The 24493-nt window shown below is 40.7% G+C and overlaps 1 long non-coding RNA gene across 1 annotated transcript in view; it reads left to right on the forward strand.

The window, feature by feature from the left end:
• The first annotated feature begins 491 nt into the window (after positions 1–491).
• Positions 492–24493, forward strand: part of LOC122431435 — a 40942-nt gene continuing 16940 nt past the window's right edge. Inside the window, exon 1 of the long non-coding RNA XR_006266502.1 lies at positions 492–675. This is a non-coding gene — a long non-coding RNA (uncharacterized LOC122431435). The remainder of the gene's footprint in view (positions 676–24493) is intronic.

Raw genomic sequence — 24493 nt, forward strand, 5'->3', positions numbered from 1 at the left:
ATAAAAGCAGACAACCTTGAATTTAACCAGTAGATATAATATTGGCTGTCAGTTTTTCATAAGTGAATTTTGGCAAATTAAGGTAGTTCCCTTCTAGTCTTAGCTTACTGAGAGCTTTTATGATGAATAAGTGTAGAAAGTTGTCTTTTTTTTAATGTAGGAATAGGAAAGGGTACGAAAGGAGAGGATAAGAGAGGATAAATTCATTCTGTCCATTCAGTTTGAAGCCTACCTCAAAAATTCCTTCTTTCAATGATTCCTCTCGTCTGAACTCAGATTGCTTTAAGAATCAGTGCTTAATTGTTCTCCATTATGTGTATGTCAATTTTGTCTTTGCCTGTCAAAGTAAAAAAAAAAAAACCTTGAGAGTAGGAACAGAAAGTTTTCTGTATTCCCTCCTGCCTTTGTATTTAAATGGGCTTGTAGTGACTACTTGATAAGTTTCAGCACAGATTTTTATAAGTAATAAAGTGCTATAATTGTTTATTATTCTAGAGCTCTGCATCCCAGCTTTCACTGCATTCTCAAAAGCCGGAGTAAACTTGCTAGTGAACACACAAAATGTTTGAGACACAGCACGGGACAGACCTCAGGTCCTCTGACCTTTCAGCCAAACCTCATCCCAGTGCAGCGAGCTGACTGATTTCCATCATTCCTCTCCAGACCATCTCTGAGGTCAGTGCTCATCTCAGTGAGGGTTATATGGTACTGAGCCCCGAAACAGAGTCAGACTGGGATACAAAGATACTAAACCACAGCTGGCCTCCTACCCTCCACCACCGTGGACCTCACCCATTGACAAGCTTGTGCTAAAAACTCCTAGTGGCCATGCAGGGGCTTCTTAGACATTCTTCAACTTGGCACACGTCAGGTACTAATTAGATGTTTGTGCCTGCATGTCGTTCCCAATTCCTGGATCCGGTTTGTGTGAGGATTCCCTCTCAGGTGGCCAGCTCTTTTGCTGCAGGAGGGTCTGCCAGAGGAGGTTCACAGTGGGCTGTAGTTAGGGCTGTATTTGTTCTGGAATTCCACTGCTATAAATACTGCATCTCTGTGGATCCCGTGGTAGGGAGAATTGTCTGTACCATGTTCATATTAGACAAACGTTGATTTCAGTGAGCAGTCCTTGAGACCCTGCCAAAGGGAAACAGAGATCAATGGAAAAGCGCACTCGACTCCATTTACCTTGAGACTGAAGCAGGGTCTCTGCTTAGCTTTGCACTTTTATTTCCTGCCATTATCTCCTTCTCAATGTATGATCCAGCAACTTCAAAATATTTGTCATTTTTTAATCACAATACTTAACTCTTTTCTGCCTTCATATGTTCATGCTCTTCTCCATACTGGTGCTCAGTCGCTCAGTTGTGTCCGACTCTTTGCGACCCCATGGACTGTTTCCTGCCAGCTCCTCTGCCCATGGGATTCTCCAGGCAAGAGTACTGGAGTGTGTTGCCATTTCCTTCTCCAGTCTCTCTCCTGGGACTGTCAGTAATGCCTCTCCCCGCCTCCCACTCCCTCTCTCTCCCACCTTGATGACTGCCCTTCACCTCACATTCATTCATTTCACAGGTACAACCTTTGCACCAGGCACCATGCTAGACGCGGAGATGCAGAGGTGAATACGGCACAGCCCTTGCCCTAGAGGGGCCCGCGGTGTGCGGAGACCAGTGAATGAGCGCTAACAGTGAAGACTAATGCTGTAATGGGTCACGATCCTGGCCTCGCAGGGCCCCTGAAGGCTCCCTAGTGGAGGCCACATAAGCAGAGACCTGCAGGATCTAGGTTTTAGGAATTTGCCAGACCAAAGGGAAGAAATGTGAGAGCCGCAGTTACAGAGGTTGGACTCCCAGCTTCCCAGAGACTTCCCAGACCTCCCCCAGGCTCTGTTATCCTCAGAATTTTCACTTCTTGTGCAGATTCCAGTCGCAGCCTTTATCACCCTCTGCTATAATCCTTTTCCTTTATGGGTCTTTTCTTCCTCGACAAACCATAAGCTCCTTGAGAGTAAGACCTGAGCTTTAATCAGATTATATATCTAGCACTTGGGGATGAAACTTTTCCCCTCGGATGTTCAGTAAATGTTGGGGATAGGAATGAATGAAGAAGTAAGTGGACTTGTGGGGATCTTTTAAAGGAGATGGACCTGCTGTGGGACCAGTTACACCCTCCTGGGCTCCAGTGCCCCCCGGGAAAGTCAGTGATTCCAGGCCTTCGTGGGCAGGGTCTCTGGTGGGACAGGCAGACTGCTCAGGTTTTCCTCTCACACTATCATCATTTGTGATGTTTAGAACTAGACCGCTTTTTCTCTGCTAGTTTAAGGAAAAGGGTTTTAAGAAATTTATGCTTTCAGGATTTTGCACTTCAGCTTTAAAAACACTTCCTGTTTTTCCATTGTCACACGGTCCTAATTCCATTTTAAGATATGTAATGAATACCCCAGGTGGCACTAGTGGTAAAGAATATGCCTGTCAATGCAGGAGACTTAAGAGATGAGGTCCAATCCCTGGGTTGAGAAAATCCCCTGGAGGAGGAAAATAGCAACTGAAAAGTCCATGGATGGGAGGAGCCTGGCGGGCTACAGTCCATGGGGTCGTAAAGAGTTGGACATGACTGAGCGACTGAGCAGGAACTCCTATAATAAGCACCTGCAACTATATATTCTAAGCTGTCAAATACAAATCAAATAATCCACCCTTGATTCTGTTGCCTTTCCCTGCGGTTGTGATGGGAGTCATTTTACCTGTCACAGTTGGTGGCGAAGACACTCCCAATCCTCATGCCTTTTGTGATTGGTGATGGAGAAATAATTTAAAAATAAAACCTCCTGCCAGCCCAAAAGAATCCTCTGCAAAAGCGTAGAAAAGAATGAAACAGTTGCAAAGACAGAAATAAACCCCATCTTTGTATATAGCAAGGCACATACAACCCATTACATACATATAAATTATCTTTATCCAAAGGAAAAATAAAACTTTATGACAAAACAGCTAGTTACAACTTGGAGCTGGGTGTCTAAGCTAAACTCCCACACAGACAGGGGTAAAGGGTACATCCCCACCCCCCCCCCACCATGCTTACTTTGCAAAGACTGCCAGGAGGCACTGAAGGAACACATTCTTGGGAGACAAAACTGACCACAGGCTTACTTAGCTTTTAAAAAGGTTAGCATGTATAATGCATCGGAAATAGAGAAAGCATTTCCAATGTCAAGTTTTCTAAAAAGAATGCTAAAAGAAAAGGGAGGAGGAATTCTTTTTCAATTTTGGCACCAGGGGAAATGTTTTGTGTTTTTGTTTTCTTTTTTTTATAAAGTCATTTATTGATTTCAATGTTTTTTGGCTGTACCGCATGGCATGTGAAAGTGTTAGTCACTCAGTTGTGTCCGACTGTTTGCACCCCCATGAACTGTAGCCCGCCAGGCTTCTCTGTCCATGGGATTCTCCAGGCAAAAATCCTGGAGTGGGTTGCCATTCCCTTCACCATGGTATCTTCCCAACGCCGGGATCGAACCTGGGTCTCCTGCATTGGTAGGCAGATTCTTTGCCATCTGAGACACTGGGGAAGCCCGCAACATGGGAAGCAGGATCTTAATTCCCTGACCAGAGGTGGAAACTGCACCCCCTACTGCGGAAGCCTAGAGTCTTGAGTGGACTAGGGAAGTCCAGGGGAAATGTTTAATTCAATTTTTTTTTTTTTAAAGATTTATATATACCCTTACATTAGCCAGTTCTCGTTTATTCTGTTCCTAGGCCTGCTTTGTCTCTCACGTCATCTCTAACTGTATCATCTCTTCTAGCCTGTGAGTGTTTCTGTCCATCCCTATGGTGTGTGTTCATTCCTCATGAAACCTGTGGTTTGTGACTGCCTGTCCTCGCAGCCCGCAGACAGTGACTGATTAGCTTCGGATGACTCTGTGTCCCATGCGTCTCTCCTTTCTAATGACTGTGACTGGACATACGATCACCGGAGAGGCTGGTTAAAACGTAGAGGATAACTTAATAGGTCTGTGTGGGGCTGGAACTTCTGAATTTCTAACAAATTCCTGGAACAGGCCATTGCTGGTGTTTAGGGCCCACATTTTGAGTAGGAAGGCCTGAGAGCAGGACTGCAGTTCTTTCCACAGCCTGAGGACAGGATTATTTATCTGCTCCTCCCATCACCTATTGCCTTCCACAGTCTGTCAGTTCAGTTCAGTTCAGTCGCTCAGTTGTGTCAGACTGTTTGCGACCCCCATGGACTGTAGCACACCAGGCCTCCCTGTCCACACCAACTCCTGGAGTTTACCCAAACTCATGTCCCTTGAGTCGGTGATGCCATCCAACTGTCTCATCCTCTGTCATCCCCTTCTCCTCGTGCCTTCAATCTTTCCCAGTATCGGGTCTTTTTCAATGAGTCAGCTCTTCGCATTAGGTGGCCAAAGTATTGGAGTTTCAGCTTCAGCATCAGTCCTTCCAATGAATATTCAGGACTGATTTCCTTTAGGACGGACTGGTTTGATCTCCTTGTAGTCCAAGGGACTCTCAAGAATCTTCTCCAACACCACAGTTCAAAGGCATCAATTCTTTGGCACTCAGCTTTCTTTATAGTCCAACTCTCACATCCATACATGACCACTGGAAAAATCATAGCCTTGACTAGACGGCCCACAGTCTGTAGCTATTAATTTATTCAGTAATAAGTACGTAGTAAATGCATTCTTTCGGCAGTATCACCCTCTCACCTTTGTCCTGCTGTGGCTGGCACTCCTAACCCTTCAAACAGTGGGGCTGCAACTTGAAACAGCTGCAGTGGCCAGATCCCTGTCCTCCTAAGACAATGCATTCCTTTTCAATGTGGATTTTTTAGGACTGTTCACACTGCAAATATTTTCTCCCTTTGTTTTCCCATGAAAATTAATCACAAGTTGGAATGCCTTCTTTGTCAGAGTACATGCCCTGACCTTTTCTTTTTTAATTTTAATTGGAGGATGATCACTTTACAATATTGTGTTGGTTTCTGCCATCTATCAACATGAGTCAGGCATAGGTAGACGTATGTCCCCTCCCTCTCGAACCTGTCCCACCTCTCCATCCCACCCCTCTAGGTTGACAGAGAACGCTGGTTTGAGCTCCCTGAATCATACGACAAATCCCCACTGACTCTCTGCTTTACATATCATGATGTACATGTTTCCATGCCAGTCTCTCAGTTCGTCCTACCCTCTCCTTCCCCCCACTGTGTCCATGATTCTGTTCTCTATGTCTGCCTCTCCGTTGCTTCCCTGCAGATAGCTTCATCATTGATGGATGAATGGATAAAGAAATTCGGTACGTATATACAATGGAATACTACTCACCCATAAAAAGGAACACATTTGAGTCAGTTCTCACGAGGTAGATGAACCTAAGAGCCTGTTACACAGAGTGAAGTCAGACAGGAGAAAGACATATATCGTACATGAAAGCATATGTATGGACTCTGGAAAGATGGTACTGATGAGTCCTGGCGTTTTTACTTGGAAAATGCGGTGTGAGAGGATAGAGCTGTCCTTTACAGTCTGCCGCCACTATCATTGGCTTTCCGGCAAGGAAATTAAGCCTTCTTTCCCTTGCAGCCTGTGGTTGTAGTCCTCTGCTTGTCAGAAACAGGATGACAGGAGGGTTCTGGTACTTTTTGTCACTAGGTTTCTTTGACTCCCTGACTTCAGAAGCAGGGTTCTCTGTGCCCTCCATGACCCCTGAGCTGCGTTTGCCTGCTGACCGAGGGCCCTGAGAGGAGATGACCTCAGTGACTATCACACCCCACAGTAAGGGTGCTGTGCTTGGTCGCTCAGTCGTGTCCGGCTCTGCGACCCCAGGGACTATAGCCCGCCAGGCTCCTCTGTCCATGGGGATTCTCCAGGTAAGAATACTGGAGTGGGTTGCCCTGCCCAGGGATGGCATGACCATTCCTTCCTGACCCAGGGATCGAACCCAGGTCTCCCGCGTTGCAGGCAGATTCTTTACTGACTGAGCCACCAGGGAAGCCCCACAGTAAGTGTAATAGTGATTGATATTAAATCCAAGGGCACTGATTTCTTTCTCCCTTACAACCGTCATGTGGTCTGATCTCGAAAATTACTTTCAATATGTCTTCTTTGATCTTCCAAATCACTGTAAATACTCTGCAATTGGCATCAATTAACATCAAAGTGATTACTTTCCAAGGCCCGACAGGAGTCCCCAGCTCTCTAGACCGGCGATGTCAGGGCTGCCGGCAGCTCCTTTCTATGGCTTCGCTTCTTTGGAGCTACTAATCCAGAGGGTGCTGTTGTGCAGGACTGCCTGTGTGTTCGGTGTCAGTCTGGGACGAGTACAGCTTGCTTTCCAAATGGAAGAGCACCAGGGAAGCCGGAATTCCTTTCCTGCCGCCTTCCTTCACAAAATACTCGAGTCTCCTCACAGTGTATCGGAAAAACCCGCACTAGGCTCCTTCCCATCTCCTGCAACCTGTTCTGCTCATCTTTTGCCCCTTCTTGCCTGCTGCAGTCCAGCCCTGTAAGTCTACCGGACGCTTCGCTAACACTGCCTTGCATAATCACTTCTCCCTTCTTAACTCACCAAAACCCAACCGTCCTTCAGGGATGCTGCGAAGTCTTCCAGATAGACTTGCTTACTCTCCTTGATGCTCCCGTGGCATGCTGTCTCTCCCTCTCTCCCGTGGTGAGCTCCGCGGCGCTCCCTTGGTGCTTGATTACTCTCCTTGCAACGTTAGTATTGTATATGTCACATTTATATTGTAGTTAACTCTGCATTAATTCCCTCTCTACATTATGAGTTTTGTTTTAATTTCACACAGTCTGTATATGGTATTGATCTTTGTATTCCCAGGTTTTACCACCATGTCTACTGCAATGCCAGTGTTCACTAACTGTTAGCCACTTACCCAAAAATGTAATTGTTCATGTACTGGAGAGCTGAAAATTCAAGTACTCAGGCACCTGGAGAAGAACGAAAAGACTCTGAAACACACAATATTGGTATTGTGACATGATGTCAATTACAGTAAAGTGGGGAAGTGCTACTGACCATCCCTTGCCATCCATCACCTCTTAAGAATGTTGATCATTTGTTTCCATGGCAATCCCAGGTCTAGAAAACAAGACTGCATGCTGCCACAGGAGGGGCAGGCTGGGGCTGAAGGTGAAGGGTCTCAGCCTTCTCAAACTGGGTGGTTCTACCTGACAATCCGTCCGTAAGGCATATCTACTATGGTCTCTTATTCAGAGAGCCTGTCACTGAAGCCCATGAACACAAAGCCCTGCAGCGCCATGAACGTTTGACCCGTCAGAGATTCAGACTGTGTGTCCACGGTGGATCCAGGGCCCAGGAAGCAGAGTGCAGGTGAAGGGAAGGACAGCCCCTACTAGAGGGACTTTGGAACACTCTGTAGGTTATGATGACCCAGGAATGCTAACCACATGCAGTAACTCATGCATTTTAATCCTCTGAGAAGGCCTCTTTTGGCTTAGCTATTTTAGAATATATAAAAGAATATGAAAGTTTGATCAACCTCATAGATACTATACCTAACAAAACATGATTTATATTAGCTCTATATGAAAGTATTTGTGGCTTAGGATTTTTTATACATGTATCTTTTTATAACTTTCCAGGAACTGAGCACATCATCTGATCCTGTTGTAAATTTGTTTTTTTTCTGTCTGTGCTTTAGTTCAGGATTGGCAGTAAATTATTTCTACAGGAGGTTTGAAAGTAGAAAGGATGGTTTGATTTGATAAAATGAGTTACTAGTCATCAAGGCTTTTTACATGTGTACATATTTTGCAAAAATTTTGTAACAGCCTCTAGCTATGAATATTTGCTTTGTAAAAATTACTGATGTTTAATAAACATTTGTAAAGGAAAAAAATCTATAAACTATAAAAAATTTTAAAGTTTGGTTTTGGTAAAGTAATTCATATTCTTAAAAAAAAATTATTTGCTTTTGATCAGAATATTTGTGATCCGTAGATGGGGTTCATTGGAGATTTTGAACCCTGACAAATTAATAATTGTGAAGAGGGGAGTAGATCACTTTTTTATATTGGAAATGTGTTATAAGAGCTTCCCTGGTGACTCAGATGGTAAAGAATCTGCCTGCACTGCAGGAGACCCGGGTTCAATCCCTGGGTTGGGACGATCCCCTGGAGAAGGAAACAGAAACCCCCTCCAGTATTCTTGCCTGGAGAACCCCACAGACAGAGGAGCCTGGCGGGCTACAGTCCGTGGGGTTGCAGAGTCGGACACAATTGAGCGACTAATACTAAAAGCCCTAGTATATAATTCTTCTATATATTTCTGGTCTTGCTACCAAGTCCAAAATCATTCTGCTCACCATACAACAGGCCAGTAAATCAGGAGAGGAGTTGTTGATGCAAGGAATAATTACTTTATTTGAAAGCCAGCAGACTGAGAAGATACCGGACTAATGTTTCAAAGAACCCTGTTACCCAAGTTAGAATTCAGGCTTCTTTTATAGTAAAAGGGGAAGGGGTGTGGTTCAGTTCAGTTCAGTCTCTCAGTCGTATCCGACTTTTTCCTACCCCATGGACTGCAGCACGCCAGGCCTCCCTGTCCATCACCAAGTCCCGGAGTTTACTCAAACTCATGTCTATGGAGTCAGTGATGCCATCCAGCCATCTCATCCTCTGTCGTCCCCTTCTCCTCCTGCCTTCAATCTTTCCCAGCATCAGGGTCTTTTCAAATGAGTCAGCTCTTTGCATCAGGTGGCCAAAGTATTGGAGTTTCAGCTCAACATCAGTCCTTCCAATGAACACCCAGGACTGATCTCCTTTAGGATGGACTGGTTGGATCTCCCTGCAGTCCAAGGGACTCTCAAGAGTCTTCTCCAACACCACAGTTCAAAAGCATCAACTCTTCAGTGCTCAGCTTTCTTCACAGTCCAACTCTTACATCCATACATGACCACTGGAAAAACCATAGCCTTGACTAGACAGACCTCTGTTGGCAAAGTAATGTCTCTGCTTTTTAATATGCTGTCTAGGTTGGTCATAGCTTTTCTTCTAAGGAGCAAGCCTCTTTTATTTATTTTTTTTTCTTTTTTCTTTTTTTTTTTTAATTAGTTGGAGGCTAATTACTTCACAACATTTCAGTGGGTTTTGTCATAATAATTTCATGGCTGCAATCACCATCTGCAGTGATTTTGGAGCCCAAGAAAATAAAGCCTCTCACTGTTTCCATTGTTTCCCCATCTGTTTGCCATGAAGTGACGGGGACCAGATGCCATGATCTTAGTTTTCTGAATGTTGAGCTTTAAGCCAACTTTTTCACTCTCCTCTTTCACTTTCATCAAGAAGCTCTTTAGTTCTTCTTCACTTTCTGCCATAAGGCTGGTGTCATCTGCATATTTGAGGTTATTGATATTTCTCCCGGAAATCTTGATTCCAGCTTGTGCTTCTTCCAGTCCAGCGTTTCTCATGATGTTCTCTGCATATAAGTTAAATAAGCAGGGTGACAATATACAGCCTTGACGTACTCCTTTCCCGATTTGGAACCAGTCTATTGTTCCATGTTCGGTTCTAACTGTTGCTTCTTGACCTGCATATAAACTTCTCAGGAGGCATGTAAGGTGGTCTGGTATTCCTATCTCTTTGAGTGTGTTATTAGTGGTTGCAAACTTCATAATGTCAGAATCCTTTGTTCTTGAAGATGTCCAGGTAGGTCAGGTCATGATGTTCCTGTAAACCTCCAGCAAGACAAATGTTATTCTCTCTTCTCCAAATTTTTATCTCTATGTGAATGGAAGAGTGTTATACCTTTAAAGGTCAGAGCTTGAAAATGGGCTATTCTGTGTATTTCAAGCAATAGGCAACATTCTTTTACAAACGGTGCAGAGTCAGCAGATTAAGCCCAGGCAACAGAGCACAAAGGTTAAAGAAAAAGAAACAGATTTAATATAGATTCAGATTTGTTCTTCCCTGTTACAGTCTTTTGGCAGATTGGGATTTGTACATATAATATGCATGGTAAGGTGGATGTAATGTCTTAAAGCATGTAAAATGCTTTTACTTATATGTTTTCACTGGTTTCTATATACCAAGTAGATATTTTAATGTATAGTATCTATCGAGATGGGGCTTCCCTGATAGCTCAGCTGGTAAAGAATCTGCTTGGGAAGATCACCTGGAGAAGGGATAGGCTACCCACTCCAGTATTCATGGGCTTCTCTGGTGGCTTAGACGGTAAAGATTCTACCTGCAATGCGGGAGACCTGGGTTCGACCCCTGGGTCGGGAAGATCCCCTGGAGGAGGGCATGGCAACCTACTCCACCTGGAGAATCCCATGGACAGAGGAGCCTGGTGGGCTGAACTTCCTGGGGTTGCAAAGAGTTGGACACGACCAAGGCACTTGGCACTCACACATATCACAGATAGTATTTACAAAAATATGATTTCTACTAACGATAAGGTAACTATTCAACATGATATATTGGACATATGGTGTCTATGCTAATAGAATATATAATAGTATTTAATTATGTAGCGTACATATTTTCACATGCACACAAAACTGTTTCTTCTCAAGTAAGTAAATGACAATTTCCCTGAATCCACTTATGTTCTAAAATTTCAAAGGATGTTCTAGATAGAAACACTGTGCCTATAGCCTGAGTTAATATGCCTCTTTTTGAAGTTGACTTTTTCATGAGCTTTTATTTGACTAAATTATGCACATTATAACGCATATTTTGCAATCAATTATTCACCGGTGCTTTAACTTACTCAAGCTAAATTACTACCTTGTGTGAAAGAAGAATTGCTGTTTTGAACCTCTTCATTACTGTCTAAGCCAGAAATTTTCATCATTTTTCTGTAAACCTGCAATCAGCTGGGAGCCCATTCACTTTAGAGTTTTTGGCAACAGTTCATCCTCCTCTCTGATTTAAGACCCAGCACACATTTCTAAGCAGAATCATGGGCCTGGAACAAAATGCACTTCATCTTTCCTGCAAAGGAGGTGTTATTATCCCCATTCAACAGATGAACATGTTGAGATTGGTACTATGTTAGCAGAGTCAAGATTTAAAATCCAGATATTCCCTACCTGAGTCATACACCATTCACAGGGACACAGCGCCTACCATGGAAAGCTGAAACGATGAGAGGACTCAGAGGCTTTACTGATGGCTGGACTGGACCAGTGGAACTCTTTCATGTCTTGTGAAACAGATTTTACATCGAAACTAACTTTCCATGCTCTTTTTTTATCCGTGCTAACAGCACCGTACCTCTCGTCCATTTAAGCTTAAAATGCCGGCATCTTTGGCCAGCCTCCCCCTCTCCCTTTCTGTCGTGAAACTCTGACTGCCCCCTCTAGGAAGGTCTCCTGTCCCCTATCCCCTCACCCCCGCGTGTCCATCATGGTGTCCTCAGCTTCTTTTCTTACTGAGATGCCGCCAGTGGCTTTCCACCGTCTTCAGGATCGAGGCTGAGGATCTGGGCCCAAGCTGCCTGGGCTTCCCTCCTCCGTGCTCCCCCTCCCTCCCCGTGGCCACTTGTGGGGGGAATTCGGGGCGTCAGTGTGGGCTCAGACCTTTCCTGTGGACCTGATTCAGTCTCCACACGACCACAGACGTGGACACTGGGGCTGGGCGCAGAAGCAAGGCTGTCCCCGACTGTAGGGCCTGCCCTCCACCACTGCACACACTCTCAGAGCTTAGGATTTCTCCTGCCCCCCAGCTTGTCCCTGCCACTGTGCCTTTGCCCTTGTTCAGATCTGGAATTCTTTCTCCCTCTCGGCCCGCAAAATCCCATCGACACTCCAAGCCCGCATTATTCACTGTTATATTCATTTAATAAGCATCATTTTTTCCCTTAAAATACTTTATTGTGAAATACTTCAAAGAATATTTTTTACCTTTTTACAAAGGATTTCTTTACCAAAAAAATATATATGTTATACATGGTTCATAGCTTTGTAGAACATGAGTTGATATATTTTCATTAAAAAGTAAAATATAACAGATGTGATTAACTCCCCTTTAAATCCAAAAAGTATCCTGAATTTGATTTGTATTATTGCCAGATATATTTATGTGAACTTATTATGTAAGTCAGCATAATGGACAACATAAAATGAGTTTTGCACATATTCAAACTAAATGTCATTTTGCAACTTTCTTTGTTTTCACTAAACATTAGATCTTTGAAATACATCTAATACATGGAACATTGGTATATCCATTATCATTTTAATATGACTTCGTATGCAGTATCAACTTTGTCTTTTTATTTTTCTGTTAATGGGTACTTAGGTTGCATTCTATATTGTTTTTGCAAATGATGCTGCAGTGAATATTCTTATGCAAGTATCACATTACACATGTGTGAATGGTTCTAATCTAAAATATAGACCTAGCGGAATGGCTTTGTTGAAGGGTATACACCACGGTTAACGCCTGTGTGTGTATTAGTCACTCAGTCGTATTTGACTCTATGTGTGACCCGTGACTGTAGCCTGCCAGGCTCCTCTGTCCATGGAATTCTCCAGGCAAAAATACTGGAGTTGGTTGCCATTTCCTCCTCCGAAGGATCTTCCCTACCCAGGGATAAAACCTGGGTCTCCAGCATGGTGGGTAGATTCTTTACCATCTGAGCCATCAGGGAAGCCCTACTTTTAACTCCTAAATATTGCCAAATCCAAAGTGTTATACATTTTTATACACCCACTAGTAAAGTTTGAGAGCTCCCATTATTTCATATTCTTGCCAGCACTTTGTATGTTCAGTCTTTTAGCATTTTCCAATCTGTTGGAGTAACATGGTATAACTTCATGGTTTCATTTGTCCTTCCCTGACTATTATTGCTTATCAGACATTGGTTCTTCTCTTTCAGAAATGTTCTATCCCTTTTTCTAATTTCCTTCTGGTTGTTTGTCTTTTAAAATTTTTTACTTACAGTCATTACATATGCATTTAAATATTAATTCTTGGTTATATGCATCATAAATATTTTCTCCAAATCTGTGGTTTAGCTTTCACTTTGTAGGTCTTGGCCACCTAGAAGGTTTAAATTTTAATGGAGTCAAATTTATCATTATTTTAAATGTTCTGTTCTAGTTGTTTATCGAGATATTATATCTTGTACCCCGAGAGTTCTATTTATTACGTTTGACTTTTCATTGTGTCTTCAGTCCACTTGGAAGTCATTTGTACAGAGGGAAAAATGTAGAGTTCTAATTTCATGTCTTTCCAGTTAACAAACTGTTAACAAAAGTCAACAAACTTCCTTTCCAGTGTTTCATGGCCATTCATTAAATAACCTATTTTCTTCCTGCTGCTTTGTAGGCAACCTATGTTATAATCAAAGTTTTCATACATGATGGATCTGTTTCTGTGCTCTTTATTCTCCTAAAGTCATCTAGTTATCTTTTCATACATGTCATAGTTACATATACATATATATCCACATATATATCACACAGTCTTATTAAACTCTGTAAGCAAGACCCATCACATTTGCCATGACTGATTGTTACATTTGTTCTTCCTTATATTTACTGACTTGATTTAAAATAATTCAATACTTTGTATGTTTTTACTGAAATTTTACTTAATGTTCCGATTTAATTTTAAGACTAATCAATTCATGATATTGTCTCCCTATCCATGAATATGATCAATGCAGTTCAGTTCAGTCACTCAGTCATGTCTGACTCTTTGTGACCCCATGGACTGCAGCACGCCAGGCTTCTCAGTCCCAGAGCTTGCCCAAACTCATGTCCATTGCATCAGTGATGCCATCCAACCATCTCATCCTCGGTCGTCCCCTTCCCGTCCTTCCTACAGTCTTTCCCAGCAGCCGGGTCTTTTCAAATGAGTCAGTTCTTCACATCAGGGGGCCAAAGTATTGGAGCTTCAGCTTCAGCATCAGTCATTCCAATGAATATTCAGGACTGATTTCCTTTAGGACTGACTGGTTTGATCTCCTTGCAGTCCAAGGGACTCTCAAGAGTCTCCTCAAACGCCACAGTTCAAAAGCATCAATTTGTCAGTGCTTTCTCTCTAAATTTAATATGGCTCATTTTTATCTATTTCATCAGTGCCTTACTTTCTTTTTAAGAGCCTTGCAAATGCTTTTTAGATCGAATCCTAGATTTTTAAAAAATAGTTTTGGTTGTTTCACAGATTATATTTTTTATTTATTTGTTGTGATGTGCTTAAAATCCAATTAATGTCATATAATTGTGTGACATTACTAAATTTTTTTCTACTATAATTTTTTTTTTAGATTTCTCATGTTTCCAAAAAGAAGAGAAACAAATTATTAATGACATATTACTTCATAAATAAGTTAGGAGTGTTTCTTCTTCTATCCTCTGGGAAAAACTGTATATGAGCTTGAGATTGAATCTTTGGGAAAACGCACCTAAAAATGCATCTAGGTCTGGTGCATTTTGAAAGGAAGATGATTGGAGAATTTTTAAAAACTTACATATTTTCTTTAATTATCAGAGGTCTATTTTGGTTTTCTATTTATCATTAAATATATTTAGTATTAATATTTTTATGACATTACTCATTATATCCAAATTTCCAAGTTATTGTACTAAATTGTTAATACCTTTTCTAATGATTTTTTAAAATATCTAAATATCTTTCCTTTTTTTCTTGATCAATCTTGACAGAGTTTTAACCATTTTATTTGTCTTAGGAAAAACTAGCTTTTGGATTTCTTGACATGCTCTATTTTATGTCATTAATTCTTCAGTTTAGTTTGTTGGATATCTTATAGCTTATTTAATTTTTAGATTTTTTTCTTTTATATGAAGGATTTCAGTGATTTTCTTAGAATGTTTTTCTGCAATCAGTTGATGTATAATATCTATAAATGTAACAGTTTTACATGTAGTATATGTAGTCATATATATTTTGATAACATTTTCATTTCCATCTAAATATTTTTAAATCCAATGATTCCTTCTTTGATCTACATGTTTCTTAGCAATATGTATTTTAAAAACTCAATTGTATTGGCAATGTTTTTAATTTGTTGTTGTTTAGTTGCTAATTTGTGTCCAGTTCTTTTTGCAACCACATGGACTCTAGTCCTCAGGCTCCTCTGTCCATGAGATTTCCCAGGCAAGAATACTGGAATGGGTGGCCATTTCTTTCTCCAGAGGGTCTTCCTGACCCAGGGATCAAACCCATGTCTACTGTATCTGCAGGCAGATTAGTTACCAGTGAGCCACCAGGGAAGCCCAGTTTTTAATTACTGACTTTTAATTTAATCATGTCCTATAACATGGTCTACATTAGCCCCTATATGCCTCGAGTTTCTTATCTACAAAGTGAAGTGACTAGTATCTACTGTATAAAATTATTACTTTAAAGTAGTACAAAGTTATTATAAAACAACATATATCTATGAAGTTATGACTATTAAATATATTGACCCATATTAAGCAATTAGTATATGACACAGTAAAATCTTAATAAATATTACCTGTCACTACCAATTATGAGAGAAATCTACTAGTATGATAATGGATTTATCAAATTTTATATCTTATATATATATATATATGTCAGTTCAGTTCAGTCACTCAGTTGTGTCCGACTCTTTGCGACTCCATGAATCACAGCACACCAGGCCTCCCTGTCCAGCACCAGCTCCCGGAGTTTACTCAAACTAATGTCCGTTGAGTCGGTGATGCCATTCAGCCATCTCATCCTCTGTCATCCCCTTCTCCTCCTGCCCCCAATCTCTCCCAGCATCAGGGTCTTTACCAATGAGTCAACTATTCGCATGAGGTGGCCAAAGTATTAGAGTTTCAGCTTCAGCATCAGTCCTTCCAATGAACACCCAGGACTGATCTCCTTTAGGATGGACTGGTTGGATCTCCTTGTAGTCCAAGGGACTCTCAAGAGTCTTCTCCAACACCACAGTTCAAAAGCATCAATTCTTCAGTGCTCAGCTTTCTTCACAGTCAAACCCACATCCACACATGACCACTGGAAAAACCATAGCCTTGACCAGACGGACCTTTGTTGGCAAAGTAATGTCTCTGCTTTTAAATATGCTGTCTAAGTTGGTCATAACTTTCCTTCCAAGGAGTAAGCGTCTTTTAATTTCATGGCTGCAATCACCATCTGCAGTGATTTTGGAGCCCAGAAAAATAAAGTCAGCCACTGTTTCCCCATCTATTTCCCATGAAGTGATGGGACCAGATGTCATGATCTTAGTTTTCTGAATGTTGAGCTTTAAGCCAACTTTTTCACTCTCCTCTTTCACTTCATCAAGAGGCTCTTTAGTTCCTCTTCACTTTCTGCTATAAGGATGGTATCATCTGCATATCTGAGGTTATTGATATTTCTCTCGGCAAGCTTGATTCCAGTTTGTGCTCCTTCCAGCCCAGAGTTTCTCATGATGTACTCTGCATATAAGTTAAATAAGCAGGGTGACAATATACAGCCTTGACGTACTCCTTTTCCTATTTGGAAGAAGTCTGTTGTTCCATGTCCAGTTCTAACTGTTGCTTCCTGACCTGCATACAGGTTTCTCAAGAGGCAGGTCAGGTGGTCTGGGATTCCCATCTCTTTCAGAATTTTCCATAGTTTATTGTGATCCACACAGTTAATGGCTTTGCATAGTCAATTAAGCAGAAATAGATGTTTTCTGGAGCTCTCTTGCTTTTTTGATGATCCAGTGTATACATAATGTATGTGTATTAAAATGTAAGTAAAATATATTAAATACTTGTATAATATTTTATACACAATGCACTTTGTATTTTTAAATTAGATGTGCACATAAGGAATGTTTCATCACTCCTTATCCTGAATACACCCTCTTTGCTATAACAAATTTTGCCTAGCATTTATATAATTGTATCAGCTTTCTTTCAGGTAGTATGGTCATCCTTCTCCCTCAGTATCTGCAGGGTTTTGGTTCCAGGACTCACCATGGATACCGATATCTGCAGATGGCCAAGTCCCTTATATAAAATGCTATAGTACAGTCAGCTCCCTGAATCCACACATGCAGATCCCTCAGATACAAGGGATGGTATTTTTATGGTTTAATTTTTTTATCATTTAAATTTCATTTTGTTCTGTATCCTTATGAGTTAGATGAGTCTCCTATAAGCTATAAGTAGTAGCTTTTCTTTAATTTCACTCTGATAATCTGTATCTTTTAACTGTTAATTTAAATCCTTTTAACTGTAGTGTTACCACTGTGTGCTTATCTTATTTTGTGCCTTATTTACTTACTGTTTCTTCTTAATCTCCTATTGCATAGATCACATTTAGTTTATTCCTCTCTTTTCCTCCATGTTTGAACGTTAGACAATCTTCTCTATTTAACATGCGTGCCTGGGTGCTAAGTCGCTTCAGTAGTTTCTGACTCTTTGCCACCCAATGGACCGTAACCCGCCAGGCTCCTCTATCCTGGGAGTCTCCAGGCAGGAATACTGGAGTGGATTCCCATGCCCTCCTCCAGTGGATCTTCCTGACCCAGGGATTGAACCCTCGTCTCCTCCGTCTCCTGCATTGGCAGGCGGGTTCTTTACCAGTGTACCACCTGGGAAGACCTCCTCCACTGCAGGACAGAGGAGACTGGGGGGTTCATGTTTGTAAATGCCCACACTTAGATCTTTGCTTCACTATTCCTCATTCTGAGTTCAGTTTCTTTCTTCCTGAAGTACATTTTGTAAGTCCACTTAAAAGAAGTAAATTTTGTAGACTCATTTCCAACAATAATCTATTCATGGAAAGCCACTTCAGTTTTTACTTGAAAATGTATTTATTTTGACCTCACATTGAAGTATAGAGTTTTGCACTGACAGTTATTCATCTCAGCACTTTGAAAATCTTTCTCATTGTATTTTGATTTCTATCACTGTTGTTGAAAAGATGACTGATGAACAATTATTTTCTTTATTAAGTAAATTGTCGTTTTCTCTGATTGCATTTAGGGTTTTTTCCCCTAGGTATTTCTCAGTTTTATAATGGTGTGTCAAGGTGAAGCTTACTTTTTATGAATTTTGCTTGCAATGTGCTTACATTTTCTGAGAAGTCATCTATTTCACAAATTCTGGACAAAGTCTTTACTATAATGTAAAATATTTTCTCTTTCTTGTTCTCACTGTACTTTCTTTCTGAAGCTCCTTATAAACACATAGCGAATTTTCTTATTCCATTCACGATGTCGTTGAACTTCTCTTTTATTTTTCACTTCTAATTCTCTTTTCATCTGAGTTTAATATGCTGTTGAATGCACGCAATAGGTTTTTAATTTCATTGACTGTATTTTTAATTTCTAGAATTTGTATTTGATTATTTTCAAAACAGTGTATTACTTTTATGATGTCCTGTTCTTTTATTATATGTTAATATATTTACTTATGTAGTCACTTAAAGTGTGTATTTTAGCTAAAGAAACTACATGAGCCTTGAGTCTTACTTGATAAAATTGTTTCCCAGGGGGATACAGGTTAACAGTTCTGATATCACCAGACGTATGCCCGCCAGATATGGATAACTATTTGAAAGGAGGAAACAAGAGTGATCTCTGTGGCAGTGGATTAGAGGTGGAGGCATCAATGTGAGCATATGGTTAGCTTTATGTGGTTGCAGAGCTTAACATATAAATATTGGTAGGTAGTGTCTGCACATAGGTAAGTGTACATATATTTCTTTGTTCTGTTAACTGAAAAGTCTAGAAGCAATGACGGCCCCAGAGTAATGAACCCACCTAGCATCAAGATCGTGATTTCTAGTGTCATTTGCAACTGAAGAAAGCAAGGCTTCTCAGAGAAAGGGCTGATTCTAGGACTGGGGCAGGAAAACATAAGAAATACTGGAGCATTTGTAGGACCAAAAATGAAGAACTTGCTTTAAAAAAATTAACGGAGACCCACAATGATAGGAGTATGCCAGAGGGACACAGAATCAGCTGAAAGAGCTTCCAGTTGCCAAAGCCGGAAGAATTAGAGCAAAAGAAGAAATAAAACCATATTTGTTTATAACATGAATTATAGATTAAATATCTATGAGTCAAGACTGATATAATTTAATGAATAAATAAGTAAATGAGGGAGAACAAATTTTCCACGCAAAAGAGTGATCTGCTGTTAAAGGGGTAGAATGTAACTTTTCACTTCTTAATGTGCTCTGTATACAACTATATCCTTCTAAAGAGGAGAGCGTGAAAAGGAGAAAAAAAGACTTCTACAATTTTACCTGTCTCAGCCAGGTGATCAAAGTCAACATCAATACTGATGAGATATAAGATATTGTTAGTAGAGGATATAGTATACAGTCTATGGGAATTCTCTATAGTATACTCACAACTTTTATATATTCTAAAACTCTTCTTAAATTTCAAATTGTATTTATAGACTATGTATTTTATAGCTTCTATTGCATTATGTCATTATCTAAAGAGTTTAGGAGTCTAATGTCATTTTTTTGAGTGTCTTTTCATTCTTATTCATAGTTGACTTTTCCTGAGAGTTTCACATTTTTTATTATAAATTAATCTTCAGTAAGACTTTATCTTGGGTACTTCTTCATAGCCTGCATTGAAATACTGTCTGTACAGAATGTGTTTTTTATTGCCTCTTCTAGGCACCTGAGGGTCATCACTGACCAATTCCATATCAATTTCTCAGACCACTTCAACCCACAGAAGATTTAGGGTAGTTATTGTAAATTCTCAGAGATACTTTTTTGCTACTCCAAATGGAGGCTTTGTTGAGGTTTTTTTTTTTTTTTTTTTAATCTACCCTTTCAGTTAAAGTGTAGCAGCTTCGATGGCCTGAGATGAGTGGGGGTAGTGGGCAGGGAGAGGTCTCAGTTTTAACAGCCTGCCTCATATGCCTGAAAGTTTTATCTTCTTTTCTAAGCCCTTCTGTTACCAAGCTTGATTATCTGCTTGGTTCAGACAACCACACCCCGGCCTTCTGGGCTCACCTACTTAACCTTTTTCACTTTCCTCTTCATTTATGGCCCCATGCAATTTCTCCTGTTTATGAATTCAGCTATGTAGTTAAAAGGCTCTTTGTTATATTTAGTTCAGAATCTCTAGGTATTTGAATACAGAGATTTATAGTTACCTAGTCTGAAATGTGAATGTGTATCTTGCCCAAGCCATATAGCCAACAAAGAGCTTTTAAAGAGGCTTCCTTACATTTTACTACACTCACATTCTTTTTCCATCTGTCAGGTAAAAATAATAAACATTTATGATTGAATTATCACTAAAAATAATTGACAAATATATCAGTTAATAATTCCAGTTCACAGAAATAGGTTGAATGATGCAGTAGACTAAATTCTGTCCCCACAAAATCTCTGTCCATGCAAAACCTGAGAATGTGACCTAATTTGTAGATAGAATCTTTTCAGATGTCATTATGTCAGATGAGATCATATTGGATTTTTGTTCAGTCACTAAGTTGTATGCAACTCTTTGAGACCACAAGAAATGCAGCATGCTAGGCTTCCCTACCCTTCACTATCTCCCACAGTATGCTCAAACTCATATCCGTCGAGTCGATGATGCTATTTAACCATCTCATCCTCCGCTGCCCCCTTCTCTTTTGCCCTCAATCTTTCCCAGCATCAGGGCCTTTTCCAGTGAGTCAGCTCTTCACATCAGGTGGCCAAATTATCAGAGCTTGGAGCTCTAATCCAATGACTGGTGTCTTTGTCCAGACTAAATCCAGTGACTGGTGTCTTTCTAAGAAGACACTCAGAGAAAGGAGATGCATGTAGAGGCTGAGACTGGAGTCACGCTGCCACAAGGCTCCAGAGCAGGAACAGGCATGGAAAGTTTCTCCCTAAAGCCTGCAAAGTGACAACGGTTCTGCCAACACCTTGATTTCAAACTTCTAGCCTGTAGAACTGTGGGAGAACAAGTTTCTTTTGTTTTAAGCTACTACGTTTGTGGTCATTTGTTATGGCAGCCCTAGGAAATGAATACAAGTGGATTTATTAAATGTCTGACTAAATCAAGCTGCAGAGTTTCTTAGCAATTCTCCCAGAGGCTCTTCAGAACATATCTGATCCCTGTGTTTCAGTACGGTTCTCATTTTCTTTCATTTCTCACCAGCTACTGACAGTTGTTCTTTGATTACATCTGCAAGTCCTTTTGGTGCACTGGGATGTGATTTATCTATCTGTCTCGGGGAAGGCCACTACCACCCTACCAATTACTCACCCAGATATCTGCATGTCGTCCTTGTCGCCTTTTTCTCTCTCACTCCATACAGTTAATCAATAACCAAGTTCTGCATCACCTTCCTATCTCTTAAATCCATCCATGTTTCCACAGTTCCAATGTCACTTCTCTAGTCTAGGTCACCATGATGTCTGCACCAGGGTTCTACCTCTGTACCCTGTTTTATATATTTGCTTATCCATCCATCCAACAAATACTAAATAGTCACTATGAGACAAGCACTTTGCAAGGCACTCTGATTGGAGGAGGAAATGGCAGCCCACTCCAGTACTCTTGCCTGGAAAATCCCATGGACGGAGCCTGGTAGGCTACAGTCCATGGGGTCGCAAAGAGTCAGACATGACTGAGGGATGTCACTTTCACTGAACACAGAAGTAAATTGAAAAAAGACTGGGCCTCTGCTTGATAACATAGCATAGGGAGTAGACATTAACCAAATAATCTCACAGATTAATGTAAAACTATCTCAATAGCAAAAGCACTGAAAGAAAGGTTTCATAGTGTTGGGAATGAGGCCCTGTGAAGAGTCTGTTTTCTCCCTCTAGATTGGAAGGCAAAGAAAATATTTGTGAGACCTAAAAAGGATGGTAAAAAGGAATGGTTGAATTTATATGAGTTATCTACATTTATGATGCAACCCCAGTGTTTTTCTAGCTGCTGCTGCTGCTGCTGCTAAGTCAATTCAGTCGTGTCCGACTCTGTGTGACCCCATAGACGGCAGCCCACCAGGCTCCCGCGTCCCTGGGATTCTCCAGGCAAGAACACTGGAGTGGGTTGCCATTTCCTTTAATGCATGAAAATGAAAAGTGAAAGTGAAGTCGCTCAGTCCTGTCCAACTCTTCGAGACCCCATGGACTGCAGCCCACCAGGCTACGCCATCCATGAGATTTTCCAGGCAAGAGTACTGGGGTGGGGTGCCAATGCCTTCTCCAGTGTTCTTCTAGATTTAAACTTTATTCTGTAATAAGCATAGTTTTAATAATTGTTTTAAAACCCACAATCAGTAGGAAATTTACACTTTATAATAAGCATAGTTTTAATAATTATTTTAAAACCCACAACCAGTCAGATATTTAAAATAATCTTAGATGCATGACTTTACCTTATTTGGGATATATTGAGATGAACACAGCAATCTGGCTCACCCATTATCACAGACTGCTTTTTAATGTCCGTTTACGTCAGTCTCTCTCTATAGGCTGAAAGCCTCTGGAAGACTGGGGTATGCCTTGCTCACTTGTTGTTCAGCCTCTGAGTCCTGTCCAACTCTGCGACCCCATGGACTGCAGCACGCCAGGCTCCTCTGTCCTCCACTATCTCCCAGAGTTTGCTCAAACTTATGTCCATTGAGTCGGGGATGCCATCCAACCATCTCGTCCTCTGTTGTCCCCTTCTCCTCCTGCCTTCAATCTTTCCCAGCACCAGGGTTTTTCCAGTGAGTTGGCTCTTTGCATCAGATGGCCAAAGTATAGGAACTTCAGCTTCAACAAAAACCTTCCACTGGATATTCAGGGTTTGATTTCCTTTAGGATTGACAGATTTGATATTGTTGAGGTCCAAGGGACTCTCAAGAGTCTTCTCCAACACCCCAATTCAAAAGCATCAGTTCTTGGGTGCTCACTGTTCTTTGTGATCCAACTCTCACATCCATACATGACTGCTGGAAAAACCATAGCTTTGGCTATTATGGACCTTTGTCAGCAAAGTGATGTCTACTTTTTAAATACAGTGTTTAGGTTTCTCATAGCTTTCCCTCCAAAGAGCAAGTGTCTTTTAGTTTCATGGCTGCAGTCAACTTCTGCAGTGATTTGGAAGCCCAAGAAAATGAAATCTGTCACTGTTTCCACTTTTTTCCCGTCTATTTGCCATGAAGTGATGGGATTGGATGCCATGATCTTAGTTTTTTGAATGTTGAATTTTGAGTCAGCTGTTTCACTCTCCTGTTTCACTTTCATCAAAAGGCTCTTTAGTTCCTTTTTGCTTTCTGCCATTAATGTGGTATCATCTGCACATCTGCATATCTTAGGTTGTTGATTTCTCTCCCGACAATCTTGATTCCAGCTTGTGATTTTAGAGCCCAGAATTCCACATGACGTACTCTGCATAGAAGTGAAATAAGCATGGCGACAATATAGAGCCTGGTCATACATCTTTCCCGATTTTGAACTAGTCTGTTGTTCCATGTCCAGTTCTGTTACTTCTTGGCCTGCATACAGGTTTCTCAGGAGAGAGGTAAGGTGGTCTGGTTAACTACCATGCTCCAAAACAATAAAACTCTACTGACAGTACCGAGGAGACCCTAAAACAGCTTTAAAATGTTTCTGAATGAACAGGTAGGCTGAAAATAACAGTGAGACCTGTGGACTCCTTTTCGATAGTTTATTGAATGTGAATGTCCTGAAAATGATAGAAGGAAAAAAAAAACCAGCAGCAAAATATTGGATCTCTACCAAAGATATGCTTTCAAACAGGGTTTTTTAAACCTTTGGCATTGTTTAATTTCATTCACAGATGAGCAAGAGAACTAAGAATCTCAGACTCACTTACTCCCACTCTAAAATATAGCTTGATCCATTTGTCCGAATGATGCTTTAATGTGAAACCCTCCACACAGTGAGCAAACGGTGCCAATTATTTCCTGAACAGCAACAAGTCAATGAACCAAACTAAGTGCCTTTTCTTATCCCCTCATTAAAATTCTTCCCAGTGGTTTAAGTTCCTAAGCACAACATTAAAATATGCTATAATTCAAGGTCATGTTTGTGCTGAATAAATTAGCTTAATTCAAGTGTCACATTGAATATGAATATTGAGTACATGAACGTTTGCTATTAGTGTTTGGAAGGTCCATGGGATTATTGAGTAATCTCTGGATATTAGCATAAAAAACCTCTTCATAGGAAGAAAGATATTGTCCCTTGCCTTTCCTTGAGTGACAGAGTAAACTCTTACGGGTTTTTTTCTTTTTCCATTACTGATTATTTGAAACACGAAGAATGAAGTACTTCTTACTAAGAATATAGTAAATAGGAACAAATGCTAGAGTGAAGTAGGGCTTAGCATTGAAAGGGATTCTAAAATATTACACACTTGCAGATTGGTTGCACAGACATTAATTTTGATCTGAAATGTGATGGATAGTCTTCATTAGATATGTATTGTTTGGATACATCTCTCATACTTCAGTAATTTGTATTTAACATGGAGCATTCAGCTCCCTTTGATCATAAGAAAATAAGTGTAAATCCCACACACCGATCGATCTT

The sequence above is a fragment of the Cervus canadensis genome, chromosome 29 (genome assembly GCF_019320065.1).
Source record: "Cervus canadensis isolate Bull #8, Minnesota chromosome 29, ASM1932006v1, whole genome shotgun sequence".
NCBI classification, from domain to species: Eukaryota; Metazoa; Chordata; class Mammalia; order Artiodactyla; family Cervidae; genus Cervus; species Cervus canadensis.